Source organism: Canis lupus, chromosome X (genome assembly GCF_048164855.1).
Source record: "Canis lupus baileyi chromosome X, mCanLup2.hap1, whole genome shotgun sequence".
NCBI classification, from domain to species: domain Eukaryota; kingdom Metazoa; phylum Chordata; class Mammalia; order Carnivora; family Canidae; genus Canis; species Canis lupus.
This window is the reverse complement of record NC_132876.1, coordinates 44,089,517-44,115,716: the sequence shown is the minus strand read 5'-3', so window position 1 is coordinate 44,115,716 and position 26,200 is coordinate 44,089,517. Positions and strand designations below refer to the sequence as shown.

The following is a 26,200-nucleotide window of genomic DNA, read 5'->3' as shown; positions in this document are numbered from 1 at the left end:
ATGTTGGCAAATTGAACTCCAATAAAAAAATATACAAAAAAACCCCCAAAGGATGTGAAGTCAGGGAAAAGTGGAGTTGATGTTGATGCTGCCTATTAATAAATTAATGACTAAGGTTGAGCATGAGGTGAAGACACAATCCAGATGTCATTTCATTTATTCTCATTCCTGAGATCCCATAGTCTTGTGAGAATTTCCAAGCATGATTCCTGTGGTTAAAGGTGAGCATTAAAAAAAATCAGGATGAAATTCACATAACATAAAGCTAACCATTTTATTTTTTTAAGCTAACCATTTTAATGTATACAATTCAGTGTCATTATATATACACACTGTTGTGCAATCATCCCTTCTATCTAGTTCCAAAACATTTTCATCACTCTCAAAGGAGATTCCATAGCCATTAAAAAGAGACAACCTTCTCCCAGTCCCCAGCAGCTACTAATCTGCTTTCCATATCTATGAGTTTGCCCATTCTGAACATTTCTTATAAATGGAAGCATATAATATGCATCCTTTTGTCTCTAGCTTCTTTCTTCATTTGCTTAGCATGATGTTTTCTAAGTTCATTCATGTCATAGCATGTAACAGTACTCATTCCTTTTTGTGGTTGGTACTTTTCCATTTGATGGATACAACAAATATTGCGGTTTCCACCTTTTGACTATTGTCAATAGTGATGCTATGAACATTCCTGTACACACATTTGATTGCCTGTTTTTAGTTTTTTAAGATATGCAGCTAGTAGTAAAATTTCTGAGTCATTTGGAAACTAGATGTTTGACTTTTTGTTAAGCCATTTGCCACAGTGGCTGCACCCACTTCATATTCCCACCAGCAAATGTATGAGAGTTTCAGTATCTCTAAGTTTCTGCCAACACTTGTTCTTGTCTGCCTTTGTTATGGTAGCCAATCTCTTGTGTGTGAGGTGGTATTGCCTTGTGGTTTTTTTTATTTTTTACTTTATTTTTTTATTTTTTTATTTATGATAGTCATACAGAGAGAGAGAGAGAGAGGCAGAGACATAGGCAGAGGGAGAAGCAGGCTCCATGCACCGGGAGCCCGACGTGGGATTCTATCCTGGGTCTCCAGGATCGTGCCCTGGGCCAAAGGCAGGCGCCAAACCGCTGCGCCACCCAGGGATCCCTGCCTTGTGGTTTTGATTGCATTTCCCTAGTGGCTAATGATATTGAGCATCTTTTCATGTGTTTATGTCTGAGGGACATTTACTGTTAATATCATTTATTCTGGTAAATGAGCCATACTTTCTTGTTACTTTCAATAAAATGAAAATTTTATTTTTTCATTTTTAAAATGAAAATTTTAAAATTAAAACTAGATGTTTTGAATATAATAATGTAATAACTCAAAAAATCAGATTTTCCTCTTAGGATTTGTATGTTGTTGATTGCTGTGTGTTGAGGTTGCTTGTTGGTTTCATGATTCTTCTAAACTAGTTTTTAAAAGACTGTCATGTGAGGTTTTTAAAGTATTTGTTCCATTAGCTTGTGGTCAGCTGGTAATTTGGCAGGAATTTTCTTAAATTCCTGGAATTCATAAAAATAATTTAAAAAAATACCTTTCTTGTCTTTGTAGATTGGTTTTGTGTTGGAGCACTCTTTAAATGCTTAGCCAATCCATTTATAATCCTATCTTAGCCTTCACTTTCTGCTTGTGATGAGCCTAAAATCAGCCATTGGTGAAAGCTGAGGGCCTTCTCCAGACTTGTCTAAACATACATGATGCTCTGGGCATGCATGTGGCTTTTTAGATTCCCCATTATATGTGAAAGATTTTCAAAGCCCTTATTTCCCCAAGTAACTCTCCAGAGCTTATTTTCCCAGGATTTTGATATGTTTACTGTTTATTCAGACTATAATCTTTTGCCCCATGTACCAATGGCTTGTTCACTACCTTTCAGTAGTGATATAGTAGGCTGGGAGGCGGGAGTCAGGGTAGATACAGGCTGCCTTCTTTAATGCTGGCATCATACCAAGAAGCAAAGTGGGGCCAGGCCAAATTTAAAGGCCACAACAAAGCTCTTCTACCATATTTGTCCCCTTTTCTGAATTCAGCATTCACTTGATTACTGTATTCAAGTGATAATATTCCAGAAGTTCTGACATAGTTTACTCTGACAGTTTTGCTTATTTTGTTGATGTTTCTGTGGAGACACAGGCTATTGGACCCCTCTTAGGCTCCCATGTTTGCTGAGCAAAGTGGGTTATTTTACAAACAGTATAGCTATGGTCCCTGAACTCAAGCCACAGACTTCATCTAGTGCTTGCCCTAACATAGTGATCTTTTGCAGCACTGGGGGCAAGCTGATGGCAATGGACTTACCTGATGCATTCACACCCTACTTAATGGCAGCAAAATGAGCCTTTTAAAACTGAACTCCCACTGGAAGAAGTAGCTCTCTGTAGCAGTTAAGCGGAGGGACTTTGGATCCAGACTGCCTGGCTTTGCAATCTGGCTCTTCCATGTACTAGCTGTGTAGCCTTAGAGAACTTTCCTAATATTTTTGCCTTAGTTTACTCATTTGAACAATGGGGATAGTAATGGCACCTAACTGCCAGAGAAATGTTGTAAGGATTAAATGCATTAATACTTGTAAAGTATTCAACAGACTCTGACACGAAGTCTATACATGTGTTTGCTAGTACTGTTGTATCATTTCTCCACTTAAAACCCTATAATGGAAAAAAAAACCCTATAATGGTTTTGCATTTTTTTTCTCAAAGTAAAAACCAAATCTCTTCCAATGGTTTTTAAGGCCACATAGAATCTGGCCTCCTCATCACCTCTCTGACTTCATTTCCTACTACTTTTCTGCTTGCTCACTCAGCTCTAGTCAACCTGTCCTCAAATGCTTCAGGATGGCTCCAGCACAGAAGCCTTGTCACTGGCTGGTGCTTCTTCCTGAAGCATTCTTCCTAAAGGTATCCTCAATTAGGAACTCCCTCACCTCCTTCCTTGGACTTCTTTGACATGCTTACTCATCCTTCCTTCATACAAAAGCCCACCTCTTGCTACACTCTTACTCTAATGCAAAACATTTTATCATTTGTTTGTATCCCTGTCATGTATTGTTAACATATGATAGTAATGAAATTTCTCATTACTCTCTAGTACATTATTGCTTCATTGTGGCCTTTACTAACAGATAGAGTGAAAAAAAATTCACCAGCACAGAACCTTTACATCAGGTGTTGGGGGATGTGTTGATCTTCTCCAGCAAGCACTCTGTGATGGAGAATCTCCTTTGGATAGAAATGACAGCCAGAATTACCAACATTGACTTGGGCTTTCTGAAATCAATAGGAATAGTGTAACCCCAATAAGACAGGAACCAAGAGGCAATATTTAATCAACAAGAAAAGGTAGATGAAGCTACTATAATAAGGGGCAGAGCTGAAGCAATAATCAGAACACTCTTATCCACAAGAACAATATGAAGGGCTGTATCAGTGCCCTTAGCTCTGTATTACAATCTGGTTCTCAGGGACCTTGATTGCCTCTTCATTTCACAAGATACCACTTCCACTTCATTCCACAGGACACTGTCCCATTAGATTGATGTTATCGTGCCGATTAGAGCTGATGAACAGGATGTAGCAACTATCCTAAACACCATGGTAGGATGTATGCATGCCAGAGGGCAGGAAATGAACCCCACAAAAATTCAAAGGCAATCTTCCTTGGTGAATTTTCTAGGGATCTAGAGGTCTAAGGCATATTGAAATCTCCCTTCCAAAGGGAAGGACAAATTACCACATCGCCTCAGCTACTATTAAGAAATAGGCACAATGACTAGTGGGCTTCTTTTGATTCTGAGGGATATATATATATATATATATATATATATATATATATATATATACCTTATTTGGGAATACAACTCCTGCCTATTTACTGAATAATCTAAAGGCTTCCAAATTTTATCAGGGCCCAGAATAAGAGGAGACAATGGGCCCAGGCTGCCATGCAAGCAGCTCTACCCCTTGGTCAATATAGCTCAGCAAATCCAGTGTCACTTAAAGTGACTGTGGCAAACCAGGATGCTATGTGGAGCATTTTTAGGCTCCTAGAGGTGATACATTTGCTTATATTTTCTTCTTATTCCCGTGGCAAATAGTTAACTAGGATAGGTACCCTTACCTAGATAATTGTGCTGTACTAGCTGTTACACCTCCAACCTTTTTACTTTTTCTCAGAGTGAACCAATGTAAGGTTAGTCTCATTTTGGAAATTCCCCCATTAATACTTTCTTACAAAAGTTAGCAATAAAACTCTATGTTCAAATAAAGAGTTTAAGGATAAAAAAAAAGAGTTTAAGGATATCTAAATGCCAAGAGGCACATTCTGACAAGTTCCCAGCTTTTTTGTGGCATCTTTGGTCTTTGCTTTATGAAAACATAAAATTACAAAAACAGAAACTGTTCTGTTATGCATCTCAGTCCATATGTAATCAAGAGAGAAATCAAATAGGATATTAACAGCTTAGAAAAGGAAAATATTCTTAAGGAGGATTGTGCTGATCATAAATGGGCTCCATACAGATGTGCCTGAACAAGATGATGGCTGATAGCCTCCAGCTGGCTATTTTCACAGGGAAGAAGTGGTCTTAAGTGGATTTGTGTACACAATATGTGCACTGAAACTAAGTGGGAGAGCGTGTCAGTGTGGTCAGGTCTAAGCAGAGGGGCAGAATGGTTGGTGGTTATACTTTAGCCTTGCTTAGGGACTATATCCATAGGTCCAAGCCCCATAGAATTATGAGCTATAGAATCTAGCTACAGGGCCCATTTAAAAACAAGATGCAGAACTTTATTTTTTGTCCTTAGGCAAAAAAATGTGACAGGAAGCAAGGAAGGAGAAGGAATAATAGCCCAAATATTCAAACTGGACCCCCAGTAACATTTGTAACATTTAAAGGTTTCAGGGTAAGGGTTCAGTTGGGGCCATCTTGCCATATACAAATGTTTAAGTCAACCAATAAGCTGTTAAATAAAATCTTATCTCCAATAACATGAAAAATTCACCTTTTTAAGATCTGAAAGGCCAATTTCAGATTTAGAATACTGGGTGTACTTTAATAGTATATTTTTCTTATTTAGTTTATCAAGAGAATTTAAAAACACAAATCTGTCAGTCATAAGTGTAAGTCTGGAATAGTTTGTTGTGTGAAGTTCAAGACTATCTACCTGGATACCTGGGGTGTCCAGGGCTGCCCTTTGCTGGGTCTGGTGTAGAAGGAAGTCACAGGGCAGGGGATTATACAAGAACATGAATTCCAGAATTCTGGAATTATTGGAAGTCAGTTTAGGGTCTGTCTTCCATACTTAAGAGTACTCAAAGTTCTATTCTAGTGATACTAAAGGAGAGTAAGCCCTCCCACTTCGGGTCCCTGGTCCATACCTCAATCCCCAGAACTCAGCTTACCCCCTCTTCTCTCTGCACCCTGAGCATCCTTCCTCATCAAGGGACACTTTACATGCATTTATGTGGATAATGTAGCCCACTTGTCCCCTCTTCCCTGCATATAACCATCACCTCTTTGTTACCAATCAGTCCCGTAGTACAACACTGACAATGTCACTGAATCCTCAGAAGCAGACAGTGAAAAGGAGCACCCAGGCGTCTTGGAGCTTGAGACATGAGGCCATTTGGGGAACAAATTCAGGGCCCCAGGTTCCATGTAGCATAATTAGGGTTGGGGCATGAACTCTGAGTATTCACACACAAAAAAGGTTTATCTCAAAAGGAGTTGTGTGGATTTTGTCTAATGTGAACCCCCTAAGATTCCTAAGCCCACATAAGGGCTCTTAATATATGTTAACTGTAACTATAGTTAATATAAAATATAGTATATAAAATATAATATTATAGTATATATAAAATATAATCAGTTATACAACTATACTTATATAGTTATATAAATTATATATTATATAGTTTTTTTAAAGATTTTATTTGTTTATTCATGAAAGACACAGAGAGAGGCAGAAACACAGGCAGAGGGAGAAGCAGGCTCCATGCAGGGAGCCGGACACAGACTCAATCCTGGGTCTCCAGGATCAGGCCCCGGGCTGAAGGCGGCGCTAAACTGCTGAGCCACCTGGGCTGCCCAATTATATAGTCATTTGTATAGTTAATATCTTAACTATATTAAGACAGAAATACATATATGTAAGTATATACACATATATCTATATGTATATTTATATATATTTAACACCACCAGCATGGCATGAACCAACAGAAACTAGGAGAGGCATGAAACAAACTGTCCCTCAGAGCCTCCAGAAGGAACCAGTCCTGCTGACACCTTGATATCAGACTTTTGGCCTCCAGAACTATGAAAGAATACATTTGTCTTGTTTTAAGCCAACTGGTTTGTGATGTCTTTTTTTTCTTTTTTTTGGCAGCCCTATAAAGGTAACACATCCCTCCAAGACGTCTTTGCATGTTAGGCCCCTCAATTCAGATTTTACCATCTTGTTCAGTTTACCTGCAGCAGTACCAAGTCAGTGAAATAAGGCTGGCCCTACTGTAGGTGAAGGTTGTTTTCCCACATTGCTCTAAACCAGTGGTTCTTAAAACTTTAGTGTACTTCAGAAGCAGCTGAAGGACTTGTAAAACCCTGATGGCTAGCAGCCTACCTTCAGAATTTCTGATTCAATAGGTCTGAAGTAGGGTCTGAGAATTTGTATTTCTAACGAGTTCTCAAGTGATGTTGATGCTGCTGGTCCATGGCATGTCAATAGCACAATTTGGTCTCCAGGCAAGCTAGGTTGTCCACTGGTTTCTTTCAATAAAATGCAGTAGAAGCTAGACTACCATCCCTGCCATTACATAAAATGTTTATAAGTTATATCTTAATTGATTTGAGACTGCAATAAAATAATTTAAAATAGGCTTACCAAACAGTTGAAAGAGATTCCTCTCAAAGACTGTAAAGTAGGCCAAAACAAATAGAAAAGACAGAAAGATCCAAGTCAGTGTCATTTCTGTAACAAAAACCCTGCAACTTATTTATTTCAAGCAAGCTTTTGTTTTTAATGTAAACAAATGCTGTCAAATATATCTGTAAAAGGTAAGAGTAAAGCCAGATGTCAGTTAATATCATTTTGGGGTATTAATTTTGAAACAAAACTAGTGGTTTGGACTACTGAAAACTAGAATATCTTTGAAGAATAAATTCATTTCTTCTTTCAACATCCATTTCTTTCTACGCCTTTCAACTGTAGGATGGAATAAGAGTCAATTAACAATTGTACACCACTAACATGCACCAGTAATGTTCTAATGTAAGAGTCAATCCTATGTACATCTGTTGTCTCAACAAGGAGAATATGAAATGGTTTCTTGTTGTAACCCAGACCCTTAATACCAGGGTGCACATGCTTCAATCATTTGATCACACCAATCTCAACTCTCTCTTGCCCACCACAATAAATGCTTGTTTTTTTTTTCTTTAGAGGCCCTTCTGTAATTTAAATAAATATTTCTACCTTAGAAGCCTGTGCTTTTTCTGCAGATCATACATCCCTTATGCTCCCAGAATTCCAGTTTCTGTATCTTTAAAATGAGAATGAGGCTGTTATCAAACATCAATAGCTGTGAAAATTTGGAAAGAGAGATAGAAAGAGAGGGAGAGGGAAAGAAGGAGAGAGAAAGAGATGAAAGGATGGGAGAAATAAAAGCTAAGACTTAATTACCAATTCAGTGATAAACAATCTTACTATGATGAAATTTCTTCTCTTTTGAATAGCATATGAAATAAAAAAAACCTAAATTGAACTAATATTTGTGAGTTACTAATGAAATCATTAACTTTTTACTACTTTTGTAAGGAGTCATCTTCTCAAAGCATTGTTACTATAGGAGACAATGTTTCTTGACCAAGTGATGAAGGTACAGTTAGTACATGGTGTATCTGCTTTAGCTACTTCTTCTGGTGACCATTTTCTAAAAACAAAATTGATCTCTAATATAATGTCTAATAAATGTCCTATCTGTAGTAGTCTTAAAACTACAGGACAAAGGACTTGCAGCTACCAATGCAGTACATTTTAGCATATCCTGCCTTTTCTACGATCTAGCATATAAGCATATTGTTAACATTGAACTGTTTTTTCAGAACTAAATTTCAACAATTTTTTATTTACAAAAATTTTTAAAAACGTAAAGCTGTCAGTAACAAGTATATGTCAGAAATGGTTAATACTCAAGGCTCTGCACTACTACTTGGATTCTACACAGCTGTCCTCTGCTGACTTCACAGCCATTTTGAGTCTTCCTTCTGGTTCTTCATTTTCATCCTCTTCCTCTTCCATCTCCTCACCCCCAGCTTCTTGGGCCTCTTCATCAGAGTTCTTATCCTGATGTTCAGTTGCTTCTTTAGTGAAGAATGATGTGGAATTTGGGACCAGAAGGTGACAGAAAAAAATATCACAATTTAAAATCAATAGTGGCATCCTGTATTCTGCATCAGGAGTATCTGTAGAATAGAAATATGTTTTTTAAAAAAGAATAGCTGGAAATATTCCTACTGATTGATAACATTTCCATGGCCCTCAGCTTTCTGCTGTTTGATCATTTTCTTAGTGATGTTTTCTCCGTATTTCCAGTAGATCTCAATCCCTGTACTGCTAATTATTTCTGGCCCTTGTGAGAAGGGATCAGAGTCACTTGGTCCTCACTGCATTTTGTACGTTTTTCTCAGAACTTCATTGGAAAATATGTGTTTGACTTAAAGACAAATTCTATCATGAAGTACATTTGTTCCTCAACCCCTGAAAAGTGCTCCACTACCATTTCATCATTTTCTCATATTATCTTACCAAGAGTTTACATTTTTAAAAGCTATCAACCAAAAATGAGGTATACCAGTTGTTTGCCCTTTTCCTGCTGGCTCACTTTCCATTTCCTCCCACACACCCTCCTGAACACCTACTTCCTACTGACATTCACCTTCTTTGGGCTCATGAATTGCATTGATGATCTCAGATCTCAGCTCTCTTATCAAACAGAGGCTGGTAAAAATTATACTTTTTCTCAAGAGTATAAAAGCCTTTATAGAATTGGATAAATTCAACCTGAAGTTTTTTGAGAACACTGACCTGTTGCTTGTGAGGCAAGCACTAAGAGTGGCCTGAAAGTAAGCCAGCTGTACCAACAGAGGCTACAAGAGCCTGAAGATGTTGCCTCCATTCGCCACCTCCATCTCCTTGGGTGCATAATCCCCTACTTTCCCAGAAAGTGGGAGCATCAGCCAGTACTTCACCCTCTCAGACCTTGACCTCCACTGGTTCCTCTGCTTTCTGGGAAGTAGCCATCTCTGTGTGTTCCTCCAGCTCCCAGGGTCAGGTTACCTCTACCAAGTACCTTCCCTCCTGGATCTTGGCTCCTGGTATGTGATTGGACCTCTTCTGGGTCCTCCACCTCCCGAGGCACCAGTCCTTCTCCGGGGTCCTCGGGCTCCCCGGAGCATCACCTGACCACCATGCAACCTGTGTGGGGCTGAGCCAGGATATGGTTGTTATCATGGACATGATAGGAAAGGGAATGGGTCACAGGTCTGAATAGGGGCCAAAATTGTACAATGGGGAACTCACAGATGCCAGAGACAATTTCAGCAACTTCCTTACCATTTTCATCTTCTTCTTTGTTCCCATAATTCTCATCCTCTTCCTCATAGCTGTTGTGCTCCTCTTCATTTTCCTCCTCCTCCTCATATTTCTCCTCTTCCTCATTCTCCTCTTCTCTGCCCCCATCCTCATCCCCTCCCTCTTCTCCCTCTTCTTCTTCCTCCTCTTCCTCCTCCTCTTCCTCTTCCTCAATTTCTTCTTCTTCCTCCTCCTCCGCCTCCACTTCTACAGGCTGTACATCCCAGTTTTCCTGGACTATAGGTTCGGCAGCGCCCTGCCACCCTCCTCCTCCCAAAGGGCTCGAACTGCCTGGAAATACCTAGGGGCTGCAGCCCTTGAGACTCCAGCCCCCCATTCTGCAGGCACTGCACCACTCCTGATGGATCCAGGATCCTGGCCCATCTCACCACTGGATCCCTTCTGCTCACCTGGGATTGGGCCTTGATTCTCTATAACAGACATGGCAGAAGAGATACAGCAGTTGGTGCCACAACTGAAGAAATGATCTAACTGCTTGACAAAGGTGGTGAAGATGGCGGTTGCCAGATTGCTGCTGAGCTGAGGCTGTTGGCAGGAGTGCCTGCTGGGAGGTGGTGGGGGCAGCAGAGAAGATGGTGGCAAAGAATAGAACGGTCTACTGTGCCTGTGGAGGTCCTGCGACAGGAAGGGCGGGGGGGGTGGGGCTCTAAGGAGCAGCCAATTGAGGCTGCATCTGAGGCAGTGTTGGACAAGGTGGGAACTAATTTGTTGGATGGCTGACAGGAGGCAGAATTTCAAAAGGTCAACAGAAGACTGTTTCCCCTATTGCAAGCTCTAAGCTCATTTGCTGAAAGGTAAGAATTGACATGCCTAGTGTCCAATGATTTTCAAGACCCTTAGTTTCTAGAGTTTGGGTCCTTCCTCCCTTCCTTTCCAGACCTCAGAGTCCTGGATTACCTTTTAAGTCCATGTATGTTCTATCCTTTTAATTCTACTATTTCCAGCAAAACTAAAGTGTTCCAGTGTAGAGGCACTCTGCTGCATAGGGTTAATTATTCCCTGAGATGCATTTCAAGATGACTTGTGCCAATAGGGGACAGGTTCATAAAAACTTTATAGTTGAGATCTCAGCAATTGTAAAACCCTACCAGATGAGAAGGAAAAGAGAATTTGGACATTTTAACATTATTAAAGCTATTTAGAAAAAATATACAATTGAAATGAACGCAGTCAGAACAGAGTTGAAGAGATGTTAAAAACCAGAGCTAGATGGTGTTTAATGAACAGTGCTAAATTTACTTCAAGCCTCCAAAGAATGAACTCCTTTTGAAGGACCAGGCTTTTAAAGGACCAAGCATGAAGGCAGTCTTCCTAGAATGATTTCTGAGTCAACAATCTTAAGACGTTTTGTTGCATTCAGCCCCACTTAGCCAAGATCTGAAGTGTAAATAATTCTTAAAATTATGAAGAAATCAACACCCATTTTAAACTGATTCCATTTACTGTTGTTACCAGGCAAGAAGCACTAAAAAAGAATTCCTGATGAATCATTTGGGTTCAGACATACTTCTCCCTATCCTAATTATGTAGCAACAACTCATATCTCTGCATGGTAATCAGAGTCAACTTGCCCCAATACTATATAAACTTTCTTTGCCTGCTGATCCACTACCATGAAGACTAAAGTGACCAGGTGGGAGTTGTAGCTTCAAGTTCAGTAGAACCCAACCTGGTTACCTTACCAGAAGCAGTCTCTATTGGAACCCAGAACATTGGCTGTGGCAGACCCTAAAGTTTAATAGACATTTCCTTCTTGTAAATATTCTTGCTAAATGATTCTATTCCATGATAAAACTGTGTATCCTAATTGTCATATAAACCAGAAGGTAACCATGATGTTTGAACTGTTGACAGCTTCCTGTGGTCATCAAAATGTGAAAATTGATTTTCCCAGTGAGAGCCTTAATCCATACTTCAGCCACTTACACCCCTTTCCAAAATAAAGATTGAATAGACATTATTAAAGACAAGAAGCTCAACACGATGTAGTGTGGAGTGAAAGACCTCATATAATGGGTTAGGTAGGTAGTCAGTATAGGGTGGGTAGCAGATTTGGTTTCCTTTCAAAAACACAAACCACTGAGATTCTAGTCTTATAATTTAACTTCCTTGGAGACTAGCATAACTGATACTACATTAAGTAGCAGTCTCAAAGATAACATAGCCCCAAATATACACCCATCATTAGGTTGACTCTAGGGTTTGACAGAGAAGGAAAATAAGTCTCAAAGATGGACAAAATGCAAAGAGGCTGCCTCTCTCCACTTCCAAACAAAAACCACAAACTGAATGGTGAGTCACCTAAAATCCCTACTATCAAACCCTGATATTAATCAGTTTTTTGGCAGTCCATACCTCCGCTCAATATCTCATTTCCAGGCATAATACACTACATTCTGTTAGTGTAAAAATTTGTCACATCAATTGAAAGATTATCCTTTTCATTCATAGGCACATTAAGTTTATCCTCAGAGTCGTAGGCTTAAAATAGCACTATTATTCCTCAAGATGCTAGAAATGTATGAATGAATGAAGTGGTAGAAAAATATTAAATAATGATAGATATGATTTTAATGAAAAAGCAATATCTGAGTAATATATGGAAATAAGTTTCTAATCGTGATAAATATCCTTCAAGTAGCAAAGTGGGGATTTTCTGGTAATAACAATCCCTTGGGCTTCCATGAATCCAGGAATGTCTGTGCAGATGGAGTGCCCAGGGAATCTTGGTCACCTTGGAATAATATTAGAAAGTATATAGAAAGGAAACATAGTGAGCTGTTTCCAAATTCAATAATTCATAGCTATTTCCAAAGGCAATCTTTGGAACAATGTACATGAGGATGGTAGCAAAATAAAAATGATTCTTGGAAAGACATCTATTTTTGACAAAGTGATCTATGCTCTACTGAACATAGAAATTATGGAAATTATGTTCCTAAAGCAAAGGAAACCCCTGCATACTGCCAATAAGTAGGGATGCTCAGATATAGTTATCTTAGAATGGTCATAAGCAATGACTCAAAAAATCAAATGTATGTAAGGCTGATGAGGACCTGATAAACACATCATTACTGGGGAAAGTAAAATAGCCTCTGTAATATTGGATTATTTAGAATAGAAAGACAGAGCCGTAGTATGACACAGCTTTCTTGGATTAAAAAGCAAAGTGGAAGAACCTTCTATGTTCATTTCTAAGGACTCTACTACAAGAAGAAGCCATCCTATTTCCCAGATGACACACAGGAGAAGGCCACACTGGATCAGAATTAAACCTGAAACTAAAATTAATGAAGGTCATCATTAGGTTCTTAGTGATGAAAAATAGAAGACAAATATTAAGAATCATTATTGACCCTCTATAGTTTGCCAAGAGAGCAATATAGTGGAGTGGTTGCATGTTTAATGATTCTGTCAGGAAAAAAAGACAGATGTGGGTTTCAGTGTCAGAGTTGAAACTTATAAACTATATAACTTAGTGTAATCTTTACCTTCTATAAATGTATATTTCTTATCTGTTGAAAAGGAATAATATTAATGCTAACACCATAGAGTTGATGAAAGTACATAATATAACATACAGAGAGAATAGCCCTGAACATTCTTTTAAATAAAGTAATGGCAGAAAGTTTTAAAAATCAATAATCTAATTGTGCACATTAAGAAGCCTAGATAAAGAAGAGCAAATTAATACCAGAGTAATGTGGGATCCCTGGGTGGCGCAGCGGTTTAGCGCCTGCCTTTGGCCCGGGGCGCGATCCTGGAAACCCAGGATTGAATCCCACGTCGGACTCCCGGTGCATGGAGCCTGCTTCTCCCTCTGCCTGTGTCTCTGCCTCTCTCTCTCTCTCTCTCTCTCTCTCTCTCTGTGTGTGTGTGACTATCATAAATAATAAATAAAAAATTTGAAAGAAAAAAAAATACCAGAGTAATGTAAAAAAGACATTATAGAGCTAATAAGAAGCATATTATCAGTTTTCTGATAAGCTAACATTATTTGTTTTCTTGAGAACATAAATAAAATTCATTAAGCCCTGCTTGACTAATTAAGAAAGACAGAAAATACTAATTACCAATATCAAGAATGAAGGAGGGGATATTTCTACAGATTCTTTAAACACTCAAATAATAAAAACAGAATATAGGAACAATTTTATGCCAATAAATTTTGATAACATAAAGACATAGAAAATAACATAAAGACATGGAAAACAGAATTTTAGAAAACTAACACAAGGATTGGAAATCTTATCAGTGATGTATCTACAAAAATTTGAATTTCTAATTTTAGAAATGTTTCCTGGTAATGGTACAGGGAGATGGAACTGGGGTAGAGCCCAGTGGACTTCCCAGGTAGGAGAGATGGAGCTAAGTATTTGAAGAAACCAGGGTGACTACAGATTGTAGAACAAAATACACAAGAAGAGAAATCTCCACAAAGAGAAGCTACTAATTCTTTAGAAAGTCCCTTGAATATTAAAAATAGTAACCAGAACATGTACATAAAACTAACCCAGGCTGGTGGGGGAAAAAATGGAGGTATAAGAGGATGCTTTCCAGGCAAAGGGAGTAAATGCCTGTTCCCACAAGCCGGACTGGAATTTCTTATAATTCACTGGTTATTCAGCTGAATCCACAGGAAAGTCTTGCTTCAGTAAGAAGAAATGATTAGCCCTAGATGGAGAATAGCTCCGAATCCACCCTACAGAATCACAAAAGCAATTTATGAAATAAACTATTTCCAAGTAACTTAAATGTAACTTAGAGCAAATCCAAGAATATGTACAGAAATTTGAAAATATCCACCACCCACCAAAATAAATTACACAACAGACATCCATTTAATAATTAAATAGACATTCAATGGTCCAGTAAAACACGATCCATAATGAGAATAATGAATACCTCCAAACCAACTCAGAATTGACATTAGAATTGTTTATCTATATTCTGTATGTTCAATTAGATAGAGATATGGAAGATATTTTTTAAAATGAAAATGGAAGATCTGGGATCCCTGGGTGGCGCAGCGGTTTAGCGCCTGCCTTTGGCCCAGGGCGCGATCCTGGAAACCCGGGATCGAATCCCACGTCGGGCTCCCGTTGCATGGAGCCTGCTTCTCCCTCTGCCTGTGTCTCTGCGCCTCTCTCTCTCTCTCTGTGTGACTATCATAAATAAATAAATAAATAAATAAATAAATAAATAAATAAATAAAAGAAAATGGAAGATCTATAGATGAAAACTATCATGTTTGAGATTAAAAATGCAATGGATCCCTAATCAAAATCCCAGCAAGTTATTTTGTGACTATCAACGAAATGATCCCAATTTTATATGGAGAGGCAACACAATCTTGAAGAACAAAGTTGGAGGGCTGACACTACCAAACTTCAAAACTGTATAGTTTCAGTACTCAAAAGCCTACGGTATTGATGAAGGAATGGACAAAGGATCAGTGGAACAGATAGACAATAGACACCCATACATATAGTGAACTAACATTTGACAAAGGACCAAAAGCAATACAATGGAGAAAAGATAAAGTCTTTTTCAAAAAATGGTGCTGGAACAACTGGACACTCAAATGCAAATAATAATAATAATAATAATAATAATAATAATAATAATAAATGAACCTAGATTAAAAATTAACTCAGAGGCACCAGGGTGGCTCAGTGCTTGAGCATCTGCCTTTGGCTCAGGTTGTGATCCTGAGGTTCTGGAATCAAGTCCTGCATCAGGCTCCCCACAGGGAGTCTGCTTCTCCCTCTGCTTATGTCTCTGCCTCTCTGTATCTCTCGTGAATAAATAAAATATTTTTTAAAAAATTAACTCAAAGTTAATCATAGAACTAAAAGAGCTGAGCAGATCAGCGGACCCACCCCCGGAGCATCCAGGCGCCTGCAGACAGAGAGCTCTGTAGTTACTGCGGGAGCTGAATCCAGGGCTCCAGAGCTGGCCGCCCCCACTGTGGTTGTTCCTCCTGGGGCCTCAGGGGGTAAACAACCCACACTGAGCCCTGCACCAGGCAGGGGACAGAGCAGCGCCCCCAAGTGCTAACACCTAAAAATCAGCACAACAGACCCCTCCCCCAGAAGACCAACTAGATAGACAAGTTCCAGGGTAAATCAAGGGACTTAAAGTATATGGAAACAGAAGATACTCCCCCTTGGCTCTTTTTTTTTTTTTTTTTTTGCTTTTTAATTTCTGTTTGCTTCCACCACCTTTATTTTCCTTTCTTTCTTTTTCTTTCATTTTCATCTCTTTTTTTCTTTTTTCTTTTTTCTTTTTCTCTTTTCTTTCCTTCTTTCTCTCCTCTTTTTTTCTCCTTTTCCCAATAAAACTTGTTTTTAGCCACTCTGCACTGAGCAAAATGACTAGAAGGAAAACCTCACCTCAAAAGAAAGAATCAGAAACAGTCCTCTCTCCCACAGAGTTACAAAATCTGGATTACAATTCAATGTCAGAAAGCCAATTCAGAAGCACTATTATACAGCTACTGGTGGCTCTAGAAAAAAGCATAAAGGACTCAAGAGACTTCACGACTGCAGAATTTAGAGCTAATCAGGCAGAAATTAAAAATCAATTGAATGAGATGCAATCCAAACTAGAAGTCCTAACGATGAGGGTTAACGAGGTGGAAGAACGAGTGAGTGACATAGAAGACAAGTTGATGGCAAAGAGGGAAACTGAGGAGAAAAGAGACAAACAATTAAAAGACCATGAAGACAGATTAAGGGAAATAAACGACAGCCTGAGGAAGAAAAACCTATGTTTAATTGGGGTTCCCGAGGGCGCCAAAAGGGACAGAGGGCCAGAATATTTATTTGAACAAATCATAGCTGAAAACTTTCCTAATCTGGGAAGGGAAACAGGCATTCAGATCCAGGAAATAGAGAAATCCCCCCTAAAATGAATAAAAACCGTTCAACACCTCGACATTTAATAGTTAAGCTTGCAAATGCCAAAGATAAAGAGAAGACCCTTAAAGCAGCAAGAGACAAGCAATCCCTGACTTTTATGGGGAGGAGTATTAGGGTAACCGCAGACCTCTCCACAGAGACCTGGCAGGCCAGAAAGGGCTGGCAGGATATATTCAGGGTCCTAAATGAAAGAACATGCAACCAAGAATACTTTATCCAGCAAGGCTCTCATTCAGAATGGAAGGAGAGATAAAGAGCTTCCAAGACAGGCAGGAACTTAAAGAATATGTGACCTCCAAACCAGCTCTGCAAGAAATTTTAAGGGGGACTCTTAAAATTCCCCTTTAAGAAGAAGTTCAGTGGAACAATCCACAAAAACAAGGACTGAATAGATATCATGATGACACTAAACTCATATCTTTCAATAGTAACTCTGAACGTGAACGGGCTTAATGACCCCATCAAAAGGCACCCAGGGTGTCAGACTGGATTAAAATAGCAGGACCCATCTATTTGCTGTCTATAAGAGACTCATTTTAGACAGAAGGACACCTACAGCCTGAAAATACAAGGTTGGAGTACCATTTACCATTCAAATGGTCCTCAAAAGAAAGCAGGAGTAGCCATCCTTATATCAAATAAACTAAAATTTACCCCGAAGACTAGTGAGAGATGAAGAGGGACACTATATCATACTTAAAGGATCTATCCAACAAGAGGACTTAACAATCCTCAATATATATGCCCCGAATGTGGGAGCTGCCAAATATATAAATCAATTAATAACCAAAGTGAAGAAATACTGAGAATTTAATAATACACTTATACTTGGTGACTTCAATCTAGCTCTTTCTATACTCGATAGGTCTTCTAAGCACAACATCTCCAAAGAAACAAGAGCTTTAAATTATACACTGGACCAGATTGTTTTCACAGATATCTACAGAACTTTACATCCAAACTCAACTGAATACACATTCTTCTCAAGGGCACATGGAACTTTCTCCAGAATAGACCACATACTGGGTCACAAATCGGGTCTGAACCGATGCCAAAAGATTGGGATTGTCCCCTGCATATTCTCAGACCATAATGCCTTGAAATTAGAACTAAATCACAACAAGAAGTTTGGAAGGACCTCAAACACGTGGAGGTTAAGGACCATCCTGCTGAAAGATGAAAGGGTCAACCAGGAAATTAAGGAAGAATTAAAAAGATTCATGGAAACTAATGAGAATGAAGATACAACCGTTCAAAATCTTTGGGATGCAGCAAAAGCAGTCCTAAGGGGGAAATACATCGCAATACAAGCATCCATTCAAAAACTGGAAAGAACTCAAATACAAAAGCTAACCTTACACCTAAAGGAGCTAGAGAAAAAACAACAAATAGATCCTACACCCAGGAGAAGAAGAGAGTTAATAAAGATTCAAGCAGAACTCAACGAAATCGAGACCAGAAGAACTGTGGAACAGATCAACAGAACCAGGAGTTGGTTCTTTGAAAGAATTAATAAGATAGATAAACCATTAGCCAGCCTTATTAAAAAGAAGAGAGAGAAGACTCAAATTAATAAAATCATGAATGAGAAAGGAGAGATCACTACCAACACCAAGGAAATACAAACGATTTTAAAAACATATTGTGAACAGCTATACGCCAATAAATTAGGCAATCTAGAAGAAATGGACGCATTCCTGGAAAGCCACAAACTACCAAAACTGGAACAGGAAGAAATAGAAAACCTGAACAGACCAATAACCAGGGAGGAAATTGAAGCAGTCATCACAAACCTCCCAAGACACAAGAGTCCAGGGCCAGATGGCTTCCCAGGGGAATTCCATCAAACGTTTAAAGAAGAAATCATACCTATTCTCCTAAAGCTGATTGGAAAGATAGAAAGAGATGGAGTACTTCCAAATTCGTTCTATGAGGCCAGCATCACCTTAATTCCAAAACCAGACAAAGACCCCACCAAAAAGGAGAATTACAGACCAATATCCCTGATGAACATGGATGCAAAAATTCTCAACAAGATACTAGCCAATAGGATCCAACAGTACATTAAGAAAATTATTCACCATGACCAAGTAGGATTTATCCCTGGGACACAAGGCTGGTTCAACACTCGTAAAACACTCAGTGTGATTCATCATATCAGCAAGAGAAAAACCAAGAACCATATGATCCTCTCATTAGATGCAGAGAAAGCATTTGACAAAATACAGCATCCATTCCTGATCAAAACTCGTCAGAGTGTAGGGATAGAGGGAACATTCCTCAACATCTTAAAAGCCATCTATGAAAAGCCCACAGCAAATATCATTCTCAATGGGGAAGCACTGGGAGCCTTTCCCCTAAGATCAGGAACAAGACAGGGATGTCCACTCTCACCACTGCTATTCAACATAGTACTGGAAGTCCTAGCCTCAGCAATCAGACAACAAAAAGACATTAAAGGCATTCAAATTGGCAAAGAAGAAGTCAAACTCTCCCTCTTCGCCGATGACAGGGGTGGTGGAAGAGGAGGAGGGCGGAGGGTGGGGGTGAATGTGTGACGGGCACTGAGGGGGGCACTTGACGGGATGAGCACTGGGTGTTATTCTGTATGTTGGTAAATTGAACACCAATAAATAAATTTATTATTAAAAAATAAAAAATAAAATGAAGGACAATAGAATAAAAGCTGGGAGGGGAGATGTGAAAGTGTACTACTGTGAGGCTATTATATGTGATGTAGTAAAATATCACTTGAATGTAGACCATGTTAAGTTAAAGATACATACTATAATCTCTAAAGCAGCCGCTATAATAACAAAACAGAGTTATAGCTAAGAAATCAACAAAGGAGGTAAAATAAAATCATAAATATAATCTGAAAAAAAGGCAGAATAAAAGTAAAATGGGAATAAGGATCGGTTTGGACATTACAACCAAGAACAGGATAATAGACTTAACTATATCAATAACTACATGAAGGTTAATGATCTATACACTCCAACTAAAATGCAGGATTGTCAGATTGCATAAAAAAGCAAGACCCCGCTACATGCTGCCTACAAAAAATACTTTATATACCTTATATATGAAAAAACAAGTTAAAAGAATGAAAAACTACATACCAAGCTAAAATTAATTTTTTAAAAAGCATAAATGGCTATTATAATATCAGATGAAGATTTCAGAGCAAATAATACTACCAGGAATAACAAAGGTTATTTTGTAATAAAAAACGGATCAGTTAATGAAGAAGACATAAGAATTCTAAACATTTATGTCCTTAATAAACAATTCAACACACATGACCTTGCACCATTTCTTATTTATACATTTGATAGAATTTACCATTGAAATCATCTGGTCTTGGAGTTTTCCTTATGGTGATATTAATCTACTAACTAAATGTTTTTTTAGATGAAGGATTATTCATTTCATACAAATCTTGAGTGATTGGGCAGTGTCTTTAAAATATTTGCACATTTTCTTTAAGTTATTGAACTTATGGACATAAAATTTTCATAATATTCTATTACATTCCACCTGGACTCTACTTTTTACTTATCTACTCATTTATATATCTAACCCACCCATTAATCCATTTTGTTTTCTTTTTTTAATTTTTATTTATTCATAGAGACACACAGAGAGAGAGAGAGAGGCAGAGACACAGGCAGAAGGAGAAGCAGGCTCCAAGCAGAGAGCCCGACGCGGGACTCGAACCCGGATCTCCAGGATCAGCCCTGGGCTGAAGGCTGTGCTAAATCGCTGCGCCACCGGGGCTGCCCCATTTTATTTTCAAAGTACATTGTGCATATCAGTAAACTTTTTTGTAAGTACTTCAGCATGCATGTCATTAGCTAGAATTTAATATTTGTTTAGTTTTTCTATTGTAAAATTTACAAAAAATGAAAATGAAAAACTCTGTACTAGATGTTTGCTGAGAATAACTGTATGTATATACCTGTGTAACATGAACACTTAAGACAAAAACATTGCCTTCCAAAAACCAAACAAAAACACTACCTTAACTTCATAATGCTCCTACATGTTCTTTTTTTGTTAAATGCTCTTTCAACTTGCAGAGGCAATCGCTGTTTTTTTTCCCACTGAAGCTTACTTATGCTTATGAAATTAAATTTTAACATAAATAAAAATATTACATACAAAGATATACTTATGGAATTACTACTTTATCCTTGAACCTCAATTAACTGTCTTTGATACCTCTTGGTTTATGCATACACTGCTTTGAAACCCACTCCCCTAAAATGCAAATTGTGCTTCATTGCATCACTAATTAAAATCTCTAAATTATTTCTATTTTTTAAAATATTTAATTAATTTATTTATTCATGAGAGACACATAGAGGTGGAGACACAGACGGTGGGAGAAGCAAGCTCGTTACAGGGAGCCTAATGTGGGACTAGATCCCAGATCCCGGGATCACTCCCTGAGCTGAAGGCAGATGCTCAACCGCTGAGCCACCCAGGCGTCCCTAAATGATTTCTATTTTAAAAAAGAACTTCTTTGTGAATTTATGGTCTTAGTGGGGTCATATTTTGGTAGTGGATATTGCTGACATTAGTGATTTATTTCTATTAATTATGTTTTAAAAGAAATACAAAGTAACAGGATCCCTGGGTGGCGCAGCGGTTTGGTGCCTGCCTTTGGCCCAGGGCGCGATCCTGGAGACCCGGGATCGAGTCCCACGTTGGGCTCCCGGTGCATGGAGCCTGCTTCTCCCTCTGCCTGTGTCTCTGCCTCTCTCTCTGTGACTATCATAAATAAATAAAAAAAATTTAAAAAAAAGAAATACAAAGTAACTAAAGCGCTTATTGTTATTTTCCTAGTACAATGTATACTTTAGGAAGAAGGAGTAGGTGAGGGATACATAAGGTCTTCAGCTGTACATTTCACATTATGCTATAGAAAACCGGAGACTCAGTCACATTTCTCCTTTAGCAACTGGCTCCCTGTTAGGTACCATAGTGAGGTAACACTGAGAAGGGGTTTGCAACTTCCTGTCTGCTTCCTGTGCCTCTCAGTTTCACCCCAACAAAGGTTTTCATTTAACTAGGGCCATGTGGTTTCTGTAAGGACACCAATTTTGCAGTTTTTCTGACTTTTCTAAAAGTCATTGCACGCGAATGACTTTTCTCTCCTCAGAGATCTGAACCCAACCCAGGGGACGCTCTGCTGAGATCCTAAGGCTCAGCACTACCTGAGCAACTCATCCTCCATAGAGGTTGAGTGCCAGGTATGCATCAAGGTCCCTGCTCAGCACATTTAAAAACCACCACTAACTAGGTAGCCCCCTTTCCACAGAGGTCTGAGTCCCAGCACTGAGAGGCCCTTCTTCCATATTATGGTTCTCCAGAAACCCGAGGTCTTCCCTTGGTTTACCCAGCTCTAAGGGTGCAAGCTCTCTCCTATTATTTTCTTATTTTGTTTATTAATGTTATTTTCTTTCATTTTCTTCATGGTAAATGTATTCTTTAATTCTCATCCTCTATTTCACAAATTCCCCCATTTGCTTCCCCTCTGATAAACATTGGTTTGTTCTCTATAGTTAAGAATCTCGTTCTTGCTTTGTCTCTTCTTTTCCTTGGCTCATTTGTTCCTTAAATTCCACATATAAGTGAAATCATATGGTGTTTGTCTTTCTCTGACTTTTTCCGCTCAGTATTATACTCGTAGTTCTATCCATGTTGTTGCAAATGGCAAGATTTCATTCCTTTTGAGAGCTAAATAATATATATATGACACCACACCTTTATCCATTCATCAATCAATGGACACATGGGCTGCTTCCATAATTTGGCTATTGTAAATAACGCTGCCATAAACATAGGGATGCATATATTATTTTGAGTCAATGTTTCTATATTTTTTGGGTAAATAACCAAGTAGTGTGATTACTGGATCATAGGGTAGTTCTATTTTTAATTTTTTGAGGAAACTCCATACTCTTTTTCACAATGGCTGCACCAATTTTCATCCTCACCAGCAGTGCAAGAGAGTTCCTTTTTCTGCATATCCTTGCCAACAATTGTTTATTCCATACAAATTTTTTTATCTTATGTGGTTCCATACAAATCTTAGGATTATTTGTTCTAGTTCTGTGAAAAATACTGTTGGTATTTTGATAGAGATTTCAGTAGGGATGTAGATTGCTTTGGGTAGAATAGACATTTTCACAATATTTGTTCTTCCAACTCATGAGCATAGAATATCTTTCCATTTCTCTACATCACCTTGAACTTCTTTCATCAGTGTTTTATAGTTTTCAGAGTACAGGTCTTTCACCTCTTTCGTTAAGTTTATTCTGAGATATTTTATTTTTGGTGTGATTATAAATGGGATTCTTTTTCTTAATTTTACTTTCTGCTGCTTCATGATTAGTGTATAGCAATGCAGCAGATTTCTGTACATTGATTTTGTATCATACGACTTTACTGAATTCATTTATCAGTTCTAGTATTGTTTCGGTGGAGTCTGAGGTTTTCTCTATTTAGTATCATGTCATCTGCAAATAGCAAGAGTTCTACTTCTTCCTTACCAATTTGGATGTTTTTTATTCCCTCTTCTTGTCTCATTCCTGTGATGAAGATTTCCAGTACTATGTTAAATAAAAGTGGTGAGGGGTACGTGGGTGGCTTAGTTGGTAAGTGTCTGCCTTTGGCTCAGGTCATGATCCAAGGGTCCTAGGATTGAGCCCCGCCTCGGGATTCCTGCTCAGTGTTAAGACTGCTTTTCCCTTTCCTCCCTTCTCATGTTCTCTCTCGTTATTTCTGTCTCTCTGTTGCTCTCAAATAAATAAAACAATTTAGAAAGAAAGAAGGAAAGAAAGAAAGAAGAAAGAAAGAAAGAAAAAGAAAGAAAGAAAGAAAGAAGAAGAAAGAAAGAAAGAAAGAAAGAGAAAGAAGAAAGAAAGAAGAAAGAAAGAAAGAAAAAGAAAGAAAAGAAAGAAAGAAAGAAAGAAAGAAAGAAAGAAAGAAAGAAGAAAAAGAAAGAAAGAAAGAAAGAAAGAAAGACAGACAGAAAGAAAGAAAGAAAGAAAGAAAGAAAGAAAGAAAGAAAGATAGTAGTGAGAGTGGACATCTTTGCCTTGCTCCTGACCTTAGGTGGAAAGCTCTCAGTTTTTCACCAGAGTATGGTGTTGGCTGTGGGGTTTTTATATAAGGTCTTTATTATGAGATATGTTCCCTTTAGACCTACTTTGCAGACGGTTTTTATTATGAATGAATGGTGTACTTTACTAAATGCTTCTTCTGTATCTATTGAAGTGAACATAGAGTCTTTATCCTTTTTTCTTATTGATGTGACATATCACATTGGTTGTTTTGTGAATATTAAACCACCCTTGCATCCCAGAAATAAATACCCCTTGATCGTGATGTATGATTTTTTATTATATTGTTGGATTCAGTTTGCTGAATTTGTTGAGGATTTTTGCATCTTCCTTAATGAGGGATATTGGCCTGTAGTTCTGTTTTTGTGATGTCTTTATCTGGTTTAGCAATCAAGGTGATACTGGCCTTATCGATGAATTTGGAAGTTCTCCTTCCTCTTGTATTTTTTGAAATAGCTTTAAGAATGAGTATTAACTCTTCCTTAAATGTTTGGTAGAATTCCCTTGTGAAGCTATCTGGTCCTGGACTTTTGTTTTGGGGGAGTTTTTTTATTACTGATCCAACTTCCTTTTGGATTATTGGTTCATTCAAATTTTCTATTTCTTCCCACCTTAGTTTTGGTAGGTTATATGTCTCTAGGAATTTATCCACTTCTAAGTTGTCAAATTTATTGGCATATAGATTTTCATAATATTGTCTTACGCTTGTTTGTATTTCTGTGGTGTTAGTTGTTATTTCTCCTCTTTCATTAGTAATTTTATTTATTTGGGTACTGTCTCTTTTTTTAATGAGTCTTACTAGAGGTTTACCAATTTTGTTGATATTTCAAAGAATCAGCTCCTGGTTTCATTGATCTGTTCTATTGTTGTTTTTTTTTTCAGTTTCTCTATCATTTATTTCTGTTCTAATCTTTATTATTTCCTGCCTTTTCATGGTTTTTGGTTTTGTGTGTTCTTTTCCTAGCTCCTTAAGGTATAAGGTTAAGGTTGTTTGAGACTTTTCTTGCTTCTTGAGACAGGCCTGTGTGGCTATAAACTTCCATCTTAGAACCACTTTTGCTGCATCCCAAAGATTTTGGACTATTGTGTTTTCATTTTGGTGTCATTCTTTCACAGGGGCCATCCTAATCTTCTCTGTATCATTCCAATTTTAGTGTATGTGCTGCTAAACAATTTTACTTCTTCTTATATTTTTTGGTTGACCATTGTTGAGGGGCATGTTGTTGAACCTATATGTATTTGTGCTCTTTCAATATTTTTTTCTTGTAATTGATTTCTAGTTTCATAATATTGTGATTAGAAAAGACACACAGGGGGCACCTGGGTGGCTCAGTGGTTGAGCATCTGCCTTTGGCTCAGGTTGTGATTCTGGGGTCCTGGGATTGAATCCTACATTGGGCTTTTGGCAGGGAGGCTTCCTTCTTCTTCTGCCTATGTCTCTGCCTCTCTCTCTCTGTCTCTTATGAATAAATAAATAGAATATTTTTTTAAAAGAAAAGAAAAGATGCACAGGATGAATTATGTGATCTGCTCTGGAAAATGTTCTGTGTGCACTTGAAAAGAATGTGTATTCTGCTATTTTAGGATGGAATGTTCTGAATATATCTGTTAAATCCATCTGGTCTAGTGTGTCATTCAAGGCCACACTTGATTTTCTGTTTGTGGACGATCTGTTAAAATTCCCTACTATTGTATTACTATTAATTATTTCTTTTATATTTGTTATTAACTGTTTTATGTATTTAGTGCTTCCATGTTGGGTGCATAAATATTTATAATTTTTATAACCTCTTGTTGAATTGTCCCATTTATCATTACATAGTATTCTTCTTTGTTTCTTGTTATAGTCTTTGTTTTAAAATCTACCTTGTTGGGGTGCCTGGGTGGCTCAGATGGTTAAGAGTCTGCCTTTGCTCAGGTCATGATCTCAGGGTCCTGGGATTGAGTCCCATGTTGGGATCCCTGCCCAGCGGGGTGTCTGCTTCTCCCTCTCACTCTGCCTCTCCCCCTGCTCATACTCACATGCCCTCCCTAAAATAAATAAATAAAATCTTTTAAAACTTTTTAAAAAAAATCTATCTTGTCTGATATAAGTATTGCTACTTTCCTTTCTTTTGGCATCCATTTATGTCATAAATGTTTCTCCATCCCCTCACTTTCCATCTGCAGGTGTCTTTTGGTCTGAAATGAGTCTCTTGTGGGCAACATATAGATGGGTCTTGTTTTTAATCCATTCTATCATCCTATGTCTTTTGATTAGAGCATTTAATCCATTTACCCACAGAGTAATTACTGATAAGTGTGTATTTATTGTTGTTTTGTTACTTGTTTTATGATTGTTTCTATAGATTTTCTCTGATCCTTCTTTTACTGTCTTTTATGATTTGTTGACTTTCTTTAGTGATATACTTGGATCCCTTTCTCTTTATTCTTTGCATACTTCATGGTT

The 26,200-nt window shown here is 38.0% G+C and overlaps 1 long non-coding RNA gene and 1 other non-coding gene across 3 annotated transcripts in view; one reads left to right on the top strand and one right to left on the bottom strand.

The window, feature by feature from the left end:
* Positions 1 to 26,200, top strand: part of LOC140627492 (uncharacterized) — a 96,896-nt gene that overhangs the window by 55,516 nt on the left and 15,180 nt on the right. For both annotated transcript variants that reach the window (XR_012026207.1, XR_012026206.1), the window contains exon 2: positions 20,253 to 20,447. This is a non-coding gene — a long non-coding RNA (uncharacterized lncRNA). The remainder of the gene's footprint in view (positions 1 to 20,252; positions 20,448 to 26,200) is intronic.
* LOC140628894 (U6 spliceosomal RNA) lies at positions 24,820 to 24,924 on the bottom strand. The gene has a single exon (XR_012026823.1). It is a non-coding gene; the product is annotated as a U6 spliceosomal RNA (small nuclear RNA).